Source organism: Gracilinanus agilis, chromosome 5 (genome assembly GCF_016433145.1).
Source record: "Gracilinanus agilis isolate LMUSP501 chromosome 5, AgileGrace, whole genome shotgun sequence".
NCBI lineage: Eukaryota > Metazoa > Chordata > Mammalia > Didelphimorphia > Didelphidae > Gracilinanus > Gracilinanus agilis.
Window position 1 is genome coordinate 309,166,560 of NC_058134.1, and position 15,154 is coordinate 309,181,713.

General features: G+C 37.6%; 1 pseudogene; it reads right to left on the reverse strand.

Moving 5' to 3' along the window:
- Positions 1-1,625: 1,625 nt before the first annotated feature.
- Positions 1,626-2,656, reverse strand: LOC123248857 (annotated as a pseudogene).
- Positions 2,657-15,154: the final 12,498 nt, after the last annotated feature.

A 15,154-nucleotide genomic window follows, 5' to 3' on the forward strand; every position in this document is an offset into this window, starting at 1 on the left:
GTTTGATAGGTATGGTGCTAAATAGGTAAATTAATTTGGGTAGAATGGTCATTTTTATTATGTTAGCTCATCCTACCCATGAGCAATCAATGTTTTTCCAATTGTTTAGATCTAGTTTAATTGTGTGGAAAGTGTTTTGTAGTTGTTTTCACATAATTCCTGTGTTTGTTTTGGTAGATAGATTCCTAGGTATTTTATATTGTCTAGGGTGATTTTAAATGGTGTTTCTCTTTCTACCTCTTGCTGCTGTGATGTGTTGGAAATATATAGAAATGCTGATGATTTATGTGCATTTATTTTGTATCCTGCAACTTTGCGAAAGTTGTTGATTTATTTCAAAAATCAACCGTCTTACTTCCATCCTTCCTCCTCAGTTGTGAACAAAAGAAAAACAAAGCCTTTTAGAAACATTTATATAGCTAACAGAAAATAAATCTCTATATTGGCCGTGTCCAAAAGAAAAATGTCTCATTCTGTGCTCTAACCTTCTATCAGAAACTGGGTAAGCATGTTTCATCATTAGTCTTCTAGACTGGTAATTGGTTATTATACTGATATGATTTCTAATTCTTTGCTTCTTCTATGTATAAATTACTCTCCTTGTTCTGTTTATTTAACTATGCCCTTATTTTTATAATTTTAAAATATATTTGTTGTTACATTCCCCAAACCCATGATGGCGAACCTATGGCACAGGTACTAGAGAGGGCACACAAAGCAATCTTTGTGGGCACAGAATCTGTTGCCCTCCAGAGTTTGTTACTAGAAAGACAGAGAGACTCAGGCAGAGCTGCCCTTCTCCCCTTTTCCCTGTGCTTGATGACATTTTTTCACATCCCCCTGCCCTTCTGCCCAGCAGCTTGATAGGAGAGCTTTCTCCCTCCCCTTTGTGGGATACATATGGCACTTGGTCTCTGTGGGGAGGGTGGGCAGAGCATAGTACTCAGTCTCGGGGGTGGAGCAGTGGGAGCACAGTATGCAATCTTTAAAAGATTTGCCTATTAACTTTTTCTGGGTTAGTTTTTCTTGACTATAAGCCTTTATCACCTATATCCTTTACTTTATGGAGTATTTTATTCCAACTTCTCTTATCCAGATAATAGTGGATACTTAATTGTGTGTGATCCTGGCTGTGACTCTTCAGAGGTTGAATTCTTGCTTTTTGGATGATGTGGAGCCTCTAGAAATTGGCTGTTATACTGCTAGGAGTTTTTATTTTGAGGGTTTTAGGAGGTCACTGGTAAATTCTACTTCCACTTTGCTCTGTGTTTCTAAAAGATCTGAGTAGTTGTTGTTGTTTTGTTTTTTTTTTAATATGTTGTTTAGATGCCTTTGAGGGGTGTCGGGGGTAGTCCTAGGACTCAGATAGTCCACTAATTCTTTTTTTTTGTTATATCAGCAATCTTTTTTGATACCTCAAATTTTCACGACAATACAAAAATATTTAATACAAATTGATTTAAAATGCTAATTGTTTTGAATGTTATAAAAAGACAAATGTATCCTCTCTTCCAATATTTATGCTGTTTTAGCCTTTTAAGAAGAAAAACCAGTAAAATGTGTCAGAGACAGCTTTTCATTGATATGCTAAACCTAAATATATAAGCACCAATTTAGGCCTTTAGTTAGTTGTCTTTGGGTGTAGTCTTTGGATGCTCTCAATTAACTGGCTTAGATACTGTGTATCTTGAACATCTTCCCAGACTTCTTGGTTAGTCAAAACAGCTTCTTTACTGACTATTGAGTTCAATATCCTTTTCCTGAACTACTTTAAATTCACCCAACTCATTGAGTACTTTAGCATTCTGTCCTGAGTGTTCAGTTGTAACTTCTGCCAACAAGTTTTGTGTGAAAGATAATTGGTGTTGTAAATTATGTAAAAACCTGTCCCATCTCCTTCCATGTGAATAGACTTCACAGGTAGTTCATGCCTGGTAGAGTCTACTACAGTTGCAAAGGTTTTATATTCCTTCTTAAAACTTTAAGCTCAGACATTGACACAAAAGGAAATAAGCAATTCACCCTGAGTAGCAAGTGTGTCCATCAGCTCCTGCTCTTTCTGATGAAATATGTTTGCAGTTCAATTCTTTTACTTTTTTTTGTAGTCTGTCCTGTTCTTCACACAATATTACCAGATTTCTTTCTGCCTTTTCTTCTATTACAGCAAGATGTTTCTTCATCTTCACTGTCAGAAGGGTTAGAAGTAGGATCTGTGACTATCATTCTGATAACTTCTGGGGAAGCTGTCAGGTTTTTGTTTTTTTTGATGTTTTAGAAATTTGCCCTGTATTATCTTTATTGGCTATTTGCAGAGTCCTTTTCTTGATACTTTTATCTTAATAGTAGAAAGATCTGGATCAGGAGGTGTACTTATGTGCCCCTTTAATAGAGTTTATTGCAAATCATCTTTTTTTACTTGACTATTATCTGTTTTACCCTTCTAAGACACATTAAATTTTTTTCCACTTTTGGGGTGTGCCCCATCAGAACTGTTTGAATATCAGATAACAATTTTTTTCTTCTCACATTGCAAATACTGAGATTCCACCATACTTTCAGCTGGTGCTCTTCTCCCTTTAGCCTTGGAGTTCACTGAGACACTAGACCTGCCCTCCATGGAGAATCTCCCCACAGGTCTGAATGGAGATTCTGCCATTTTCTCTGGAAAACTGTAGCAGAGCTGAGGGGAGTTGTGGGGAATTTGGGGGGAATACCTCAGCTCCGTCCCAGTTTTGAGTGACACCATTCCCAGAGGGATGGAACCAGGCAGTCTATTCTGTTTTGGAAATACTAGGGCAACAGATTTGGCTAGAAATCCCCCTAATAAGGCTCAGAAATGGGTCCAGAGCAGAAGAATCAGCTGGCCCCAGAAGGGTTCATTTTTCTCCTGGAAAGTAATTCTCCCCCTCTACTTTCAAACTCGGTTGCAGCAATGCCAGGCCACTAATACAATAAATTCTCAATTTTTTTTTCTCCTCAACCTGTTTTCTAGATTTTTGCAGTGATATCCTACGTTATTTTCAATTGTTTCTGCCTTTTGACTTTGTTTTAGTATTTTTTATTGTATCTTCTATTTGGCCTATTTTAATTTTCAGGGAGATATTGTTTTCTTTGTAGTTATTTGTGCCAGTCTGTTCATTTCCTTTCTAATTCTTCCTTCCATAACTCCCATTTCTTTTCCAATTTTTCCCTAGATCACTCTCATTTCATTTATAAAGACATTTCAAACTCTTTAAAATCATTTCTTCTAGGAATTATGGTTGAATTTATTCCCAAGTTGCTTTTCTCTGACCCTTTGCATGTAGGTTATTGTGTCATTCTCTTCTGAGTCTGTGTCTTGAGCTTCCTTGCCATCATAATAGGTCTTAATGATAGAACAGGTCTTGATAGAATTCTTTTGATTGTTTGATTATTTGCTTATTTTTCTAGCCTGACCTCAGACTTGGTATTAGGTTTAGGTTCTGCTCTACTTTTGGAGAGAAGTTCTAAGCTAGTCATATTGCTGCTTTCTTGGGATATTGAGTGTCCTGCCATTCCAAGATCTCAAGGTTGCAGTTATCCCAAAGTGTTCTCATACAAGGAAAACTGTGATCCATCTGAACTCCCCAAGTTTCTGACCTCAATTTTGGTCTGAGCAACAGTAGAATTTGGTTGGGCTCAGCCAGTTGCTGTCAGCAGACTGGAAAGCTCCATTGGTTGAGAGTGACAATTATAGACTCCCTTTTGGTCTGGAATTCCTGCCCTGATTATTCTTCTACAGTGTGAGTAAGGTTAGAATTGAAAACCTTGCTTTGTTCCTGGGGTCTCTGCCACACCACTGTTGCTTGCTTTCTGAACCTCTTCCTTTCTTAGTACATCACCCAAAGTCTCCTTATCTAGGAACACCATCCCCAAGTGCAGATCCACACCTATGGACTATGACTTAGAAATAGATAATGAACAAAGAAGCTGTCAGTTCACACTTGTCCCTGTGGTAATTGTCTAGCATTGGTTTGGTCTTCCTCTCTCTGTGTATATAGTGTTATATATAGTGTTATAGTCTCTCTGTGTATATAGTGTTATAGTCCCTCTCTGTGTATGCTCCTGACCCAATCCCATCCATGGTGCCCACAGACCTCTTTGTCTCCCTATACAAAGCTGGGCTGAACAAATAAATGGCTTACTGTGATATTTTTCCTGGATTCCTCTACTAAGATTTGGTTTGGTGCATTTTCTAGGTCTGTTTAGAAGGGTTTTGTGGAGGGAAATTCGGCTACCATTTTCCCACTAAAACATCCTGTCTCTAACCCTCCTCCCCTCCCACCTCAACCCCTAATTTGAGAATGGTTTTATGGCCTGTTTATGGGGAATGCTTTCATATTCATTGGTTATCTCAGATATAAATTTTCAAAGTGAAAAAACAAACATTTCTGAAAGATAATTTATCTAAGCTATTATCTCCCAAGTCTTAACTTTAGCTTTTGTTAGCACTGAAAAATATAATAGATATTGGATTTGTTTGAAGAAGTGTTGATTGTCTACCTGAAATCCATTATCCTGGAGGTTTATAGCTATAGAGAATAATTCCTTGTTTTTAATTTCCCTAATCTTAACAGGGTACTCTGTACACAATTAGTCTTCTGCCTCAAGGCCTTTTCCTCTCCTATACATCCTCTATATAGCTCTCCTATTTAATAAATTTAAGTGGCAATCTGTTACTTCTAGGATCAATGACAGCTTCCTATTTGGAATTTAAAATCCTTCACGACCTAGTTATTATATATCACTCCCCTTCATACATCTTTGTTCCAGCCTAACTAGCCTTTTTGATATTCCTCATACCTCTACGCAGGCTCTTCCTCATCTCTGGAATGTATTCTTCCTCATTTGGTCCACCTCTGAAATTATCATTCCCTTCAAAACTTCAAACCTCAGCTCAAATATCACTACCTACAAGAGGCTATCCCTCTTCCCTCCTCATCCTTTTTATCCCCCTGTTCCCTCCCCTGTCCACTCTCCTCTCCTTCCCTCCCATCTTAGCTTCTCCTCCCCTCCTTCCCTCCTCCTCAATATCATGTGTTGGTTCCCATACAAAAGGGCAGTAAGGACTAGGCTTAGGGTTAAGTGAATTGCGCATAGTTAAGAAGCATATAAGGTCAAATTTGAACCCAGGACCTCCCATCCCTAGGCCTTGGCTCTTTCTCCACTGAGCCACTCAGCTGCCTCATTGCCTCATGAGGGGTGTGTGTGTGTGTGTGTGTGTGTGTGTGTGTGTGTGTGTGTNGTGTGTGTGTGTGTGTGTGTGTCTCCTGTATCCTTCTCTGTATGTGTGCTTTCTCCCCGCTGTAGAATATAAGCTCCATAAGGGCAAGAACCATTCCATTTATGCTTTTGTGACTCCAGATCATATCTCAGTGCCCAGGACAGAGAAAAGTGTTTAATAGATTCTTGTTCATTGATTGAATAGACTCATTAATGCTTCTTGAATTTGATTTTGTAACAACTTTTGATTGTATTTTCTTTTGTTATATATAGTTCCTTTCTGATTTTACATTTACTGTTTTATCTACAGTCGTTTTTTTCATTACTTAAAATAAATTCTGACTGTACAATGATAGTCCTGATTATTTATGAGGTGTTTAAAATAACTACTTTTGTTTCCAACAGTGAAACAAGGAAGATGGGAGGAATGAGAAAAAGGAACAGAAATGCTGGTAAAGAAGAGATGATTTCAAGTCATAAGTCAAAAAAGGCCAAGTGGGAAACTGTGGAGCCATTGGATACAGGCCTTTCTTTGGCAGAGGATGAAGAGCTAGTGCTGCATCTTCTCAAAAGTCAAAGTTAATTCTTTCCATCCTAATGACCAGGATTCCATGGTACAAGAGGTACAAGAGTTCCATACATGGACACATTCCATGCCCAAAGGATCCTTTCTCTAGAGAGCAGCCAAAATATGTAACTCTAGGCGAGGGGTTCTTTTCCCTTATCTAAGTATTTGATGAGTTTTGAAGTCTTTGAACCAGCATGAAATTCTTCTGAGTTATACATTTTATAAGTGGGAAGTTTAGGGGGGTTGTGAAATTTTTTGTTGAAATTTTATTATAAATTCCAATCTTGCTAGAGATACAGTCATTTCTAAGTACTATTAGACAAAGTTATTATCCATTTGGATAGGTTTAATATTGCCAAAAATAAAGAAGGTATTATAATGAACCAGTCCTGAGACGATATGGGTTGTTTGTTTTTAAAAATGATGGTAAATAATAAAGTTATTTCTTACAAAATAAAGTATAATTGTGTTTGCATTTTGTTTGACACATTTATTTAAAAGTTTCCACCAGGGAAGGCTCTTAAGATAAATGTACTTCCCAGGTTCTTAAAACAATGATTCTTTCATCTTCCCAAGTTTGCCCTCTCAAAGCAGTTATTCCTTTCTGTGGTCTTTGCAGTTTTGCCGACTATCTTTTATAAAGCCCAGAGACATTCTCTTTGTGCTGAACATGCAGATTATATCTTTTAAAACCTCTTTTCTAACTCCTATGCACTAGGCCCGAGTGTCTCTGCAATTGATTTGTCCCTAGCTGGGCTATCTTTATGACCAAAAAGAAAATGAGAGGGGATGAAGAAGCAAAAATGAAATGAGAATACTTTGAGGTTGCTTATAAATAACCCACAGCTAAAGTCCCTAAAGGAATTTGTTTATAATTTTATAGTAAAGGAATCATTTGCATTATGATACAAGTTTAATCATAGCTTTATCACTTTTTTCTATACACACCCTCCAGGTCCACCTGAACAATAATTGAAAAGTAAAACTTATTTACTACATTAAAATACCCAGATAACTCTATTCTTGCAAAGCATGAAAAACTCTCTCTTTCTTACTTCTATTTATCAGTTCTTTCTCTAAGGGCAAGCATACACAAGTCATTCTTCAAACAATATTTCTGTTGCTGTGTATAATGTTCTCTTATTCTGCTTGTTCCACTCTTCCTAATTTCATGTAGATATTCCCATGCTTTAAAAAAATTAATCTGCTACATTAATGCATTGCTGGTGGAGTTGTGAATTGATCCAACCATTCTGGATGGCAATTTGGAATTATGCCCAAAGGGCTTTAAAAAGACTGCCTGCCCTTTAATCCATCCATACCACTGCTGGGTTTATACCCCAAAAAGATCATAAGGAAAAAAACTTGTACAAAGATATTTATAGCTTCACTCTTTGTGGTAGCAAAAAATTGGAAAATGAGAGGATGCCCTTCAATTGGATAATGGCTGAACAAATTGTGGTATCTGCTGGTGATGGAATACTATTGTGCTCAAAGGAATACTAAACTGGAGGAATTCCATGTGAACTGGAATGACCTCCAGGAATTGATGCAGAGTGAAAGGAGCAGAACCAGAAGAACCTTATACACAGAGGCAGATACACTGTGGCACAATGGAATGTAATAAACTTCTGTACTAGCAGTAATGCAATGATCCAGGACAATTCTGAGGGACTTATGAGAAAGAAAGCTATTCACATTCAGAAGAAGAACAGTGGAAGTAGAAACAACAGAAGAAAAACAACTGCTTAACCACATGGGTCAATGGTGATATGATTGGGAATGCAGACTAAGTGATCACCCTAGTGCAAATATCAATAATAAGGAAATAGGTTTTGATCAATGACACATGTAAACCCAGTGGAATTGCTCATTGGCTACAGGAAGGAGTGGGAGAAGGGGAGGGAAAAAACATGATATATAATCATGGAAAAATATTCTAAATTAATTAAATGAAATTTTTCAAATAAAAAAATTAATCTGCTAGTCATTTCTTCTATAGTGTAGTAGTATTCCATCACAATCATATGCTGCAATTGTTTAGTCATTCCCCAGTTGATGGACATTCCTTCAATTTTTGGTTCTTTGCCACCACAGAAAGAGCTACTACAAATATTTTAGCACATTTATATTCTTTTTCTTTTCCCCTGATCATCCTAAGAAATTAACCTAATAGTGGGATTGCTGGGTCAAAAAGTATACACAGTTTTCTAACTCTTTAGGCATAATTTCATATTGCTTTCCAAAATGGGTGGATTAATTTTGAACAATTTTAAATAACAATAAGCAAAGTAATTTTGAATCAATGCTGATTAACTAGTGTTGCTTAATATTAATTATTTAACTCAGAAGAATTGCTAAGGGTTGCTTTATTACATGTAACCTGTCAAAGAATATATAGGGTAGATGAGTGTTTGCCTTTGATGATGGCAAAATATGATAGGGAATGAGAAGTGTACAAAATGGTAAGGAAGATAAGAAAGGAAGGAAACTTGGTAATTAAAGGAATTCACATTTATTCAGGACTGGTGGTAGAATTTGTAATTAAGAATTTCTCTTACATAGAACCTTTTATTTGAACCGTTTTTAAAGCCCCCAAAGTAAAGGGTATTTCAGGAATTTTGAGTAGTCAGTAACATAGAATTTATTAAGTACTAACTATATGCAAGGCACTGCACTAAATACTGAGGAGGCAAAGAAAAGAAGAAAAAATTTGTCCTTACTCTTAGGGAACTTACACCTAATAAGGAAGGCAATGTGCTAAAAACTGTGCAAACAAGATATGTAAAAGATAAATTGGAAAAAGTCAACTGGGGGAAGGCATTAACATCAAGAAGGAATAAGAAAAGACTTCCTGTGGAAGGTAGAATTTTGACTTGGATTGGAAGGAAGCCTAGGGGAAAGTGAGGAGGGAGAGCTTTTCAGGTATGGAGGAGAGCCAGATATAATGTCCCAGTTAAAAAATAGCAAGTAAACCAGTATCCTTGGATCACATGGTATGTGGTGAGGTGTAAGATATAAGAAGAGAAGAAATGACAGGTAGGTGACACCACATTGCACAGAGGAATGGGCCTGGAGTCAGGACACAATAGACACTTTAAATATTTATTCCCTCCTCCAAAGCCCCTAATTGCAGGGAGGGACTTAGTTAGGAAGGACTTTGAATGTCAAACAGGATTTCATATTGGTTGTGGAGGTGGTAGATAACCACTAGAACTGATTGCACAGAGGAGTTACAGGGTCAGGTCTTTGCTTCACAAAATCATTTTGGCTGCTGAATGGAGGGTGGATGGGGCAGGCCAACTAGAAGACTATTGCAAAAGGTCACAGGTGAGGTTTTGCAGCATCAAAAGAGATGTTTAAAAAAAAAATCTTACTCATGTAAAATAAATCTCAGCAACAGATTCTATATGGAGAGAGAGAAAGAATAAGGAGTTATAACACCCAAGTTTGCAAACGAGATAGTATGAGGGGGAATGAGTTCAATTTTGGACACACATGGGCATCCACTTCAAGATGTCTAACAGGCTGTTTGAGATGTGAGAAAGGAGATCAATAGAGATGTTAGGGCTTGTAACATGTATAATCTTAAGTGGGGTAAACTGCCTCACAGAATTCCACAGTACCCCCCAGAACTCCAGGAGATGGGGCAGATGGGGCAGTTAAGAATGTGGGTATAAAAAGCAGGACACCCAGCTTGGCAAACTCACTCTTTGGGGGGACAGAGGGAGCTGGGTGGCTGGAAAGGGGTAGGATTACTTTTTCTAAGTAGCTTATCTCTAACCCAGAGAGCAGGGTGTATCATTGCTGAATACTCCTTACTGACTCTAGCCAGCCTGTTTCCCAAAGGCTGTGAGCACTGTGATAAAACCTTGTAAGCAGTGTCCCAGCCAATCCCTAAACAATTACAGATCTACAATAAAGACCATCTTTACCATCTTGGACTTGTTAATATTAGATTTTAAGAGAAAGTTTTAGATTGTGAGAGAGTTTAGAGAGAAGTAGTTTTATTCAGAGATTTTCCTCTGTGGGGAAGGGGGAAGAGAGATCACTATTCTGACAGCACCTTGAAGAACTTAGATTTTACCTCACCTTCAAACCTAGAACCTTTCCCTCTTTCTCTGTTTCCCTGATTTAATAAGTCCCTTCTCTTGTTAAGAGCGTAAGGTGTGAGATGTTGAATTTCAGGCTATATAAGCCTAATTCATACATTACCTAAGCCAAATCTCCATCCTGGCAGATCCTGAGAGTAGTTGTGATCCAGTGATCAATAAACTTGCTTGAAGACATCCTGAGCACTTATCTTGGGCATAGGGAATAAACCTCCAACAGCGGAAGTTGCCAATTTCTGTAGGATTATCCCCTTTTTGCCAGCCAGTTTAGCCCTGTGATAGCTAAGTCAGATAGCTTCCATTTCTGGACAGAAAGGGATTCTGTTAATAACAGTTACTAGAAACAACAACTGCCAAAGGAGAGGGAGGAGAAAGAATTCCATCCACTCATTCCCCTCCCTCTTTCTAGAGATTTGCAGCCTGGGGCTTGGTCCCTGCTGAGACACCATTGCTAACTGGTCCCATTTTTATAGGCTGGACTAATCATTGGCATAGAAATGATCATTGAATCCATGACAGCTGATGAGATCAAGTGATCCCAGAATATGAAGATAAAAGAGATGAGAGCCCAGGACAGAGCCATGGAGGAAGATCCACCAAAGGAGATAGAAGGAGCAGACAGATAAGAGGAGAACCAGAAGAGAGAATGTCATGAAAACCTAGAAAAAAAGAGTATCAAGAGGAAGGTGATCAACAATGTCAAAGGCAGAAAAGAAGCTAAGTACAAGAACTGAGTAAATGAAATTAAGTAGACCAGAGTTAGGCTATAGAGAGTTAAGAGAGTGAGAAGAGAGAAGTAGAGGCTCCTGTTATAGACAACTTTCTCAAGCTGTCTAAAAGATAGGAGAGATGGAGGATAATAGCAGGGGAATTTTTTGAACAATGGGAGATTGAAGTGATTGAATCAACAAAAGCTTGAACTTGGTGGAGGAGCTCCAAACCACTTAGAGAATTCACACCTCATAAACTCAGTCAGCCAGAATCTGTGAACCCTTTTCATGAGTATTCACCCCTCCAGAAGGTGAGAACTGGTTCCCACAAACACTGCCCCCATGGGCAGTGCTAGACAATTTGGAAAGCAAGAAGTCACTATAAAAGGCCCTGAATTTCTGGGGCTAGAAGAGTCAACTCTGAAGGAAGTCAGCTTCAAGAAGGAATTGGACTTCAAGAGAGAAGTCAGCTTCAAGAAGGTCAACTCAAGGAAAAAATTCAGCCTCAAGAATCACCTTCAGCTTGAGTCATCATCTTGACCTGCCTCTTGGAGGGAACTTGAGTGAAACTGGCTTTCCCTTCCTGTCTTCTGGAGAGAATTTAATTCCTGTTGAAGATCAACAAGTCCTGACTGAGTTGAGCTCCAGAGCAATATTTAGTTAGATAAATTAATGTCTTCTCTACCCTTTTGTATTTCTCTGCTTTCACTCTTTCCGCCTCTTTTGTAAATAAAAGCTATTAAAGTGTAACATGGAAAATGGCAGGGTGGAATTCCTGCAAGATACAGGGTCAAGCCTCACCCAGGGACAGTTTGAAAGCAGTTAGGGACAGTTGATTCTGGGGAGTCAAAGCGAGCAGGTCAATCTGTTTGCTGAGCCCAGTTCTGGATAGCTTTGATGGCCTGTGGCATTAGCCATTTTGGTTCTTCTCTGCAGTTTGCCTGTTTAGCTGAACTAGACCTTTCCTGCAATAACATTTTTGTTACCATTTAGTTATTTTGATATTAGAAGTGATAATTATAGGCTTTGAGGGCAAGCTAGTTATAAAGTCTGCTACTCCCTCCTTGGGGAGAGGGGCTATTTTTATCTAACAGTTCCTGGCTTCCCAGATCTTATCCTAATCCCTGAAAACCTCCCTTCCTTCCCTTCCTTGTTTTTTGTTTTTGTTTTTTTTTTTTTTATCAGTAAACCTATATCTTTTGGGAGCAGTGCTTTTTTATTATTCTGGGAATACTTACATCCAACTTCAGCTAAGTTTCCTTCAGCTGTCTGGCCCATACAAGTTAGATTTGTCTGTCCTTGATAACTACAAGACATCAAGCTTCTCCTGTTATCCCTTAGTCAAACCTGTGGGAAATATAAATTGAGAAAGTGAACATCATTAGAGATTTGCCTTGCTGAGCCTTGCCAGAAGACCTCAGTCCTGCCTCCATTTCCAACTGATTTCCAACCGCTTGTTGGGAGGGGGGAGAAAGGAGCCCTAAGCTAGATTGAGCCCCTCCCTTCTCACTCAAGCCTGTAGGGGGTGGGGGAGCAGTGTGTCCTCCAGGTTTCTAGTTTCAGGCCATCTCTTCAGCTTTCCAAATATCTCTGTTAAGATCAGCATAACATGAAGACATTTCGACTTAGAGCAATAATACTCTTTGAGTATTATTTTTTGAGTATCATTTCGACTTAGAGCAAATAATCAGCAACCACTGCTTTTATTTATAATCTTCATATATTTTAGCCAAACTATTAAAATTTAATCCTTACAGAAAACAAGAAGAAAGTATTATGGATGGCCTTCTCAAATTTAGTCATAAAATGGGGGAATGGATGTGAGACAATTACTGACTAGGATGGATGGATTAAACATGTTTTTGGGTTGTTTTTTTTTTTAATGAGGATAGAAAAATTCTCTTTTTTAGGCAGTAGGAAAGTGATCAGTAAACAGGGAGTATGAATATTAATTAGAGCAAAGGAGTGAAGAACTAAGGTATTTTACTTGGAATTAAATACATTATTCCTTTAATTTAAATTTAAAGTTTTCCTGTTTTCTACTTACTAAATTTAGATGGAATATTGTAATTTTGGTTCAAATAGAGACTAGTTCTCTGCTACCTTAAAATCTGACTTGTGTAAAATCTGACTGTGACTAACTAATGTTTTGTTTTATTTTATTTTATCCCCTCCTCCCCCAGAAAGATCTCATTTTAAGTATGTGAGGTCTTTGAGGGAAAGGAATGTTTCAATTTTGTCTTTCTGTCCCCACCACCACCATAACATAATGCATAGAACATAATGTGCTTAATAGATGTTTGTTAACTAACTGGTTTCAGAGAATGCAGCTTACATTTAAGAACAATATGGTGGTCTTTCATATCTACTTACCATATAATATATTTCAGAGTTTCTAACCTATTCAAAACAAATATTATAGTTTTTTTTAAACCAAGTTTACTTTGGAATATAATTAAAACTAAGCTAGTAGTATTGGCATAAAACTCTGCATACAAGCTGAAAAAAAAGAGAAATATTTGAAAAATGGTCAGGGTCAGCCAGTAGACAGCAACAAGAAGTTCCTCGCTGACAAAAGGCACTACTGGGTGAAGTTTAAAATGATAGTATAAGAAAATGGTTTGGCTTTGTGTCTATTGAAAAGAATGATATTTGGCTGAGCTCCATCTCTAGTAGAGAACCTATTCATTAGATTCACTCCTATAAAATGATTCTTTAAATTACCTCAGAATCTGATATCAGATTTCCCCAGTAGCCATAGCATCCTTTGGAGGACTGCCATTTCATAAGCTTAACATAGATGTAAGATGTGTGTGGAGCTATAAAATATGAATAAGTTTAATTAAATTGAATTAGTTTTGTTACACAGCATTTGAAATGTCTTGAACAAGAGATGTCATCTTGATAGCTATCATAGTCTGCTATAGTTGAATTTGAGTTATGGGCCAATAGGTCTTTGAAAAACACAATGTAACATGGAATCACACAGAAAGAAGCATTAAATCTTTGGGAAATTATGAGCAGGGACCTAGAATCAAGACTTTTGATCACCTCATTTCATCTTAAAATTTTTATTTAAACATAGAATGCTCTAATGGAATTAATAGCCTTATTAAAAACTCTTACTTTACTCCTAGTTCAGAAGATGAAAGGAAGAGAGAGAAGACAAACTCTCCTTTGTCTACTTTTGCATTGAATCAACAGAAGATTGAATACTCTACTCAGTACTAGGTGAGAAGCTAGCAAGGTACTTAGAGTCACTTACTTAGAGAGCTCCACCCTTTTAACTCAGTCCCAAACTTGTGAATACTATGATCAGTTTATACCCTCAGAAACTCAATCAGCCAGGATCTGTGAACCAACTGTAATAGGGAAAAATTAGATATTATATAGATATATATTTTAAGGTGTGGTTGCCAGGAGTCAATAATTCAGATTGATTCCATAATTAAAATAGACCCAAGTCAGGATTGGTTTTATGGTAGTTTATTTACAATTAGGAAGGTAGAAGGTAGGGAAATAGAGAGAGGGAGAGGCTGGTCCAGGCTGGCAGAGGCCCGGATGGAGAGAGGGTTAAAAGGCTAAATAGACTAGGCTACAAGCCACAAGGCCTTAGCAATCAGAGAAGCAAGAAACCTACTTGAGGTAGAGAGTCTGGAAACGCCAAGGTAGGCCCAAGGAAGTCAGCCTAACTTACCCACGTGACAATTCAGATAATTTCGCTTTTTATAGTGGCAAGAAATTGAAAAATGATGGGTGTCCCTTGATTGGGGAATGGCTGAACAAATTATGGTATTTGATGGTGATGAAATATTATTGTGCCATAAGGAATGATGAACTGCTTGATTTCTAAATGAACTGGAAAGGCCTCCATGAACTGAGTGAGGCAGAGTGAAAACAGCAGAACCAGGAGAACATTGTACACAGTAACTGAAACATTATGGACAATCAAATGTGATAGACTTTGCTATTAATTGCAATACAATGATCTAGGACAATCCTGAGAGACTTGTGAGAAAGAATGTTATCCACATCAAGAGAAAGAAATGTGAAAGTAGAAACGCAGAAGGAAAACATGATTTATCACTTGTTTATATGGATAGAGGATTTGGGGTTTTGGTTTTAAAAGATGACTCTATTACAAAAATGAGTAATATGGAAATAGGCACCGAGTGAAAGCACATGTATAACCCAATGGAATTGTTTGTCAGCTCCGGTAGGGGGAAAGAAAGAGGGAAAGGAGAGAATATGAATCATGTAACCAAGGAAAAATATTTAAAAATTAATTAGTTAATTAAAATAAAATAAAAGGCAAGCAGACTTCCTGTACTTAAAAATATATAAACTTGTTTGTAAACTTATGAAGGAAGGAAATAGATGATTAATAGCATTATAATATGATAAAGCAAGGGGAACTAGTAGAAGGCAAGGCTGTGATTTAAAGAAAGCGTGGTAAGATATCCAGCTAAGTGAATTCATCTCATGTGCATTTCAGGATGAAAATAGGAAGACAACAAACAAAA